Source organism: Eleutherodactylus coqui, chromosome 4, assembly GCF_035609145.1.
Source record: "Eleutherodactylus coqui strain aEleCoq1 chromosome 4, aEleCoq1.hap1, whole genome shotgun sequence".
Lineage (NCBI taxonomy): Eukaryota > Metazoa > Chordata > Amphibia > Anura > Eleutherodactylidae > Eleutherodactylus > Eleutherodactylus coqui.
Window position 1 is genome coordinate 32,229,293 of NC_089840.1, and position 6,218 is coordinate 32,235,510.

Below are 6,218 nucleotides of genomic sequence, written 5' to 3' on the forward strand. Positions count from 1 at the left end.
AGATGCAGTATGTCTCCGCATAGTGATGTGCTTTTTGCGCATGCAGGGCTAGCTGACGCAAGCGCAACACAGCCTTTGTGAATTAAAAGACTATTAGCCTAATGAGGTCCGGATGCGTTCTTTTTTCGCAGTTTTGCAGTGTTACATGTTTTCCCTTATGTATCTGCATACTCCCATAAACTTCTGTGGGTGTTTTTGCTGTGAAAAACGCAGAAAGATCAAGCAGGAGCTACTTTTTTCTGCGCTAAACATGTTCATGAGAGCAAAACTATTAAAATCAATGGGTTCTATTCTCTGCGTTTTGCATGCGCAGATTTTGCATGCGTAAATATGCGCGCAAACACGGTTGTGTGAGTCCACCCTGATGGCTTGGGGTTGCCACACTCGGGCAAAAGCGCATATATGCTCGCTGTCGCAAGACGTATATGCAGTGTGCACGATCGCGGGCTATTTCACGTTTTACCGTACCTTATTGCTCTGCAGGGACCGCTGGTCCCAGCATCGCTATGCTAGAGTAGTCGAGTCAGCAGACTCGGTAGGCGGGTCAGCTGAATTTGTAGGCCAAGATCACTGCACGATTACAGGCAGACAGGGGACTTCCGTGTTCAAATGTCGCCTTTGAGGCCATGTGAGTCGGCCCTTAACCCCTTAATGACGCGGCCCTTTTTCTTTTTCCATTTTCGTTTTTTCCTCCCCTCTTTAAAAAAATCGTAACTCCTTTGTTTATCCATCGACGTCGCTGTATGAAGGCTTGTTTTTTGCGGGACGAGTTGTATTTTTCAATGGTGCTATTTAAAGTACCATATAATGTACTGAAAAACTTTAAAAAAATTTTAAGTGGAGTAAAATGAAAAAAAAACTACATTTCGCCATCTTTTAGTGCGTCTTGTTTCTACGGCGCACAAACGGCAACAAAAACGACCTGATCACTTTATTCTATGGGTCAGTACGATTACTACGATACCAAACTTGTATAGTGTTTTATTTACTAAACTACTTCTCTTTTTTTTTTCAAAGACATTTAATTTTTTTCAATTATTTTCTGCGGTCATTTTGTGCGCGCAATAACTTTTTTATTTTTCCGTCGACATAGTTGAGCGAGGACTCATTTTTTGCGGGATGTTCTGTAGTTTCTAATAGTATCAATTTGGAATACATACGACTTTTTAATCGCTTTTTATTGCGTTTTTTTCTGGGAGACAGGGTAACTAAAAAAGTGCATTTCTGGCATTCTTTATTTTTTTTTTCGGACGACGTTCACCTTGCTGGAAAAATAATGCGCTACTTTGATAGTTCGGACTTTTACGGACGCGGCGATACCAAATACATATTTTTAATTTATTATTTAGATTTGTTTAATAATAGATATGGCAAAAGGGGGGTGATTTAAACTTTTACAACTTTGCTTTTTTTTTTCAATTAAAAAAAACTTTATTGATTTTTTTTTACATTACTTTGAAGTCTTTAACATGCGACGTTTTGAAGACTTTACTTTACTTTGAAGACTTTAACATGCAACGTTTTGATCGCTCCTGCAGTATGATGTAATGCTACAGCATTACGTCATACTGCTTTTTGACAGGCAGTCTATCAAGCCACCCCACAGGGGATGGCTTGATAGGCAGTCTGCTAAGGCAGCCCTGGGGCCTTTCATTAGGCCCCCGGCTGCCATGACACCTGCACCGCGATCTCACCGCGGGGGGGTCGTGTGGGACCCCCGAATATCATTCGGGGGATTTAAATGCTGCTGTCAGAATTGACAGCGGCATTTAAATGGTTAATAGCCGCGATCGGCTTTTGCCCGCGGGTGTCAGCTGTTATAAACAGCTGACGCCCGCACTGTATGAAGAGAGCTTGCCACGCAACCTCTCTTCATACATACCCCAACGCTCCGGTACGTCATTGGTCGTGAAGGGGTTAAAGAGCTGGGCGCCACTATGGAGCGCATGAACCGAGATTTTATTTTTTTCAACTTGCCAACATCGCGCTAGTTTGCAAAAAAAGCAAGAAGATCTGTCTTGCCATTTCAATACGCGAGAATCCCGATAGTCAAAATGAAACAATGATTTTGGTTCGTCCCGGTTTGCGTCCGTGATTCGGTGCGTTTTTTTTTTTTGGGTACTACCGAAATACAGAGGAAAAATATGCGCATGTGAACCAATCCATTGAAATCAATGAGCTTCATTTTCTGCTTATTGCATGTGCAAATTGTGCATGCGCAAATACGTCTGTGTGACGCCGGCCTAAGGGTGCGACAGCGATTGTACTGTGCGATGTGAGTGAGGACTTAAACACAGGGGCGTGTTTTAGTCCCATTATGCGGTCATGAAAATCACGTCCGCATAACGGGACAGGCGAAAAAAAAATATTGTTTTAAGGCTGCTTTGAAACGAGCGACAAAATGGCGCAATTTTCCTGCGATGCGTTAGTGCTACAAATCGCAGGTATGTGAATACTATTGTTCTATAGTTGAGCGATTTGCGATTTTTTTTTTGTAGCCCATGTTTCCCTATGGAGTCTCCTTGTTTATCACACAAACTAGTGATTTTTTGTGAGATCCGATACATTTCCCTACCCCTAAAATAAGCCCTTTCTGCATTCCCTGAAAAAAAGGCTTACTTACCTAGCAGGCTTGGTCCAGGTCCACCCACTGCTCTCCAGAGCAGTGCCGTGCGTCCTGCAGTCCTCGCTCGCCCACAGAAGATCACTTCCTGGTCGCGGGAATCATAAATCTCACTTCCAGGTAGCGATGGCTGAGATTGGTTCATCTAGCGCTACTCAGCCAATCAATGCAGAGCTCGATGAACCAATGCGATTGGTGGCAGCAGGAGGACCCAGACCAAGCCTGCTAGGTAGGTATTCCTTTTTTTCAGGGAGTGCAGCTAGGGCTTATTTTAGGGGTAGGGCTTAACTTTCTCACGGTAAAATTGCACAATTGTATTGCTGGCAGCAGCAAAGCGATGAGCGATTTTTCACAAGAAAAGTGCATCACTGACGCTACAAAATTGCGGGAACAGCTGCGGTATTGCAGTGATTTTGTAGTGGCGATATCGCTGTCGCCTGTATGAAAGAGGCCTAAGGGTTTTTCACAGTGCAGAGGGATCAGCCCTATTCTCATCTGCACGAGGAAAGACTAGAAGCAATGGGATGAAACTGAAAGGGAGGAGACACACATTAGATATTAGAAAAAAAACTGTCTGACAGCGAGGGTGATCAATGAGTGGAACAGGTTAACACGTTACCACAGGAGGTGGTGATGCAATACCCCAGAGGGGTGACCCTGGGCACCTGGCTAACGTGAAGAGCTAGGAGGGATAAGTGCTGGCTTGTCACGGTGGCACTTACCAGGCTCTGGTCCCAGAGGGATGACACGCAGCTAAAGCCAGAGTAGGATCGCAGGCCAGCTTCGACAGCCCTATGATAGGGAATAGCAATAAACAGGATGGGGGGAGTAGTATTACTTATCACTCATGACGCCACAGTTCCCGCACACCGGTATGCTATGCGGCGGAGAAAAGAACACAGACACTTGTGTATAGTACCCCTGGTCCCCAGGAATGGTTAGGGGCCGAAGTAACTTTTACTGAATGAATAAACTTTACAACACAGGTATTCAAAGCAAGGCAGGTACAATTCAGTTTCAACACCAGCACACTATAGCTCAGAGGTAAGAGGATACACAGGATGAATACGGTCCTACAGTCAACGTTATCTGTACGGTACTGCTCCTGGACTGGGAGCACTCCAGAGGAGGAAGAGGTCACTCCGCGGACTCTCTGGCAGACAATTATTTACATGAAGGCTTAAACAATAAACACCCCACACGGCAGGCGCGTGGGTATAACTCAGTAGAGTACCTCTGTGTGGGGATCCTGACGTTGGACTATTGTAGGACTCTCTCTCTCTCTATGATGGTGGGATGCACTCCATTCACATCCACACTCCAAACGCTATGGGATATGGCTCCTCTTCCTCCATCTTCACCTACATGAAAGCTGAAGGCGCTTCCATGTGGCTCTGTGTTACCATTCGCTTGGGTTCCTGAGCAAGATGGCACTCACAGATTAAAGATAGAACCCCTCTTCCCCGCTCACTCACATTAATAACCTCACTTGCATGACATGAAAAGCAATACATCTACATGCAGGCAGTGATTTTATTAGAGTTAACCTTTCAAGCACCACAGTTGTGCAATAGACACACTGGATATGACAAGACAAGCTTTGTACAATGCATCTACATTTATGGAGGGGACCAGGATGGTGTTCTGGGCCACTACAGTGATGTCAGGACTTGACCCTGGGAACTCCTGTGCTCCAGGCAGCATCTCTCCCTGGTGAGCTATTCAGCCTGCTGGACAGCTCCCCTGCCTAACTATGCCCAGTTTCTTGCTCCTGTAACCCAGCTCCTGATTGCTCCACCCTGTTTCCTTGATTGCTCACACTATATAAACCTGTCCCTCCCTCAGTGTGTGATTATTATGCTCCCAGCCAATAGTCAGGCTTTCCTGCCAACTGCTCCTCACACTACAATTGCTGCTTCTGTGTACCGACCTCTGGCTTCCCTGTCCATGCTACCAATCCACACCAGTTACTACAAAGGGACTCCAACCCTGATCCAGATCGCTACAACTGGAAGTCTTCAAACAGAGGCTGGACAGACATCTGTCTGGGATGATTTAGTAAATCCTGCACTGAGCAGGGGGTTGGACCCGATGACCCCGGAGGTCCCTTCCAGCTCTACCAGTCGACGATTCTATGTTGTTTCCTTATTTTTATAATATTTTGTCTTTTCTTTGAAGATCTCCTGACAGCCCAATATGTCAGTGTCTCCTGAATGTGGACTATCGCAGATATCATAGAATATATGTAGATTGTACTCATTTTTTTATTTTGCCCCCTTCCTCTGTACAGCTGTTTTTGTACTTCTTAGGGTCTGTTCAAATGTAACATAAATACTGTGGATTTTTTGCAGCAAAATTGCTTGCAGGAAATCTGTATCCTGTTCCAGTGCAGACAATGTGGATGAGATTTAGGGTGTGTTCACACGTAGCTGATTTTGCAAAGATTTTGGTACAGATCTGCAGCAGATTTCACTCCATCCGGGCTTATTTACAATGCCATAGGTGCAACTACGCTTGACAGCACGGAGTGTTGCTGCTCCAGAATAAGGCCTCATGACCACGGGCGGGACGGATTGCGGTCGCGGGATCCCGCAGCGGGATCCTATCCTGCCCGTGGCCATGGACATTTTCTTACCTGTCCAGATCCTATGCGGGTCTTCTCCATCCTGGCTGGATCTTCTTTCTTCTGCATGGCAGATGCGTGGCGGTGCACATGCGCAGTACTTTTTTTTTTCAGATCTCCTGCTTTCCCGCTGATTTGCGGCACGTCTGCAGTGTCAGATCGGTGTGCCGCGGATCGGATGGCTTCCATTGACTGAGGATAGATCATCTATATTATTTTTGACCAGAAACCCCTTTAAAGAGATCTCATCCACATGCTGGAGAAAATATCCACAAAGTAAAGTGACCTGCCGTGAGGATTTTACAATCGCAGGATGCCAGATTAAGGTGCAGATTGGCTGCAGTTTTGCTGCAAATTTTCCCCATTGAGTTCAATGGGGAAATAAACGTCCCAATTGTTGCAAAGTTTGCTGCAAATTACCATCAGATCTGCACCTAGGGGGATTTATAAAATGAAAAAAGCTGTGAAATTGAAAAAAACCATCACTTCCTCACCTTCTGCATGCTCTCCACAATCTAGAGTCTTTTCTGCTAAGTTGCCGGGTCCCCTGGCCTCCAGCATTGACATGTCTTAAAGACCTCAGATGGGTTGAGGCATCAGTGCTGTAGGGTCAGGAGAGACCGTCAGCGGAGTAGGCAAGTTATTGTACAGAGTGGGAAGGAGATGCACAAGGTAAGTGTACATATTTTTTTGCCCTCATCCACAATTTGGGATTTGCCCCTGCAGTATGTCCTCTTTTGCTGCTACGAAGTGCTTTAGCCGTAAGAATTTTCTTTAGGCCAAATGAACATGTAAGGGCAACAGCCCCGACAAGCTGCGTGGGCTGTTGGTAGGGCTTGATTGGCCCCGTGGTGTGGCTTGATAGACTGCCTGTCAGATTGCAATATGATGTAATGAGGTGGCATTACATCATATTGCAGGAGCGAGCAAAGCATCGCCAGTTGTGGTCCCCTAGGAGGACTAAGAGAAAAT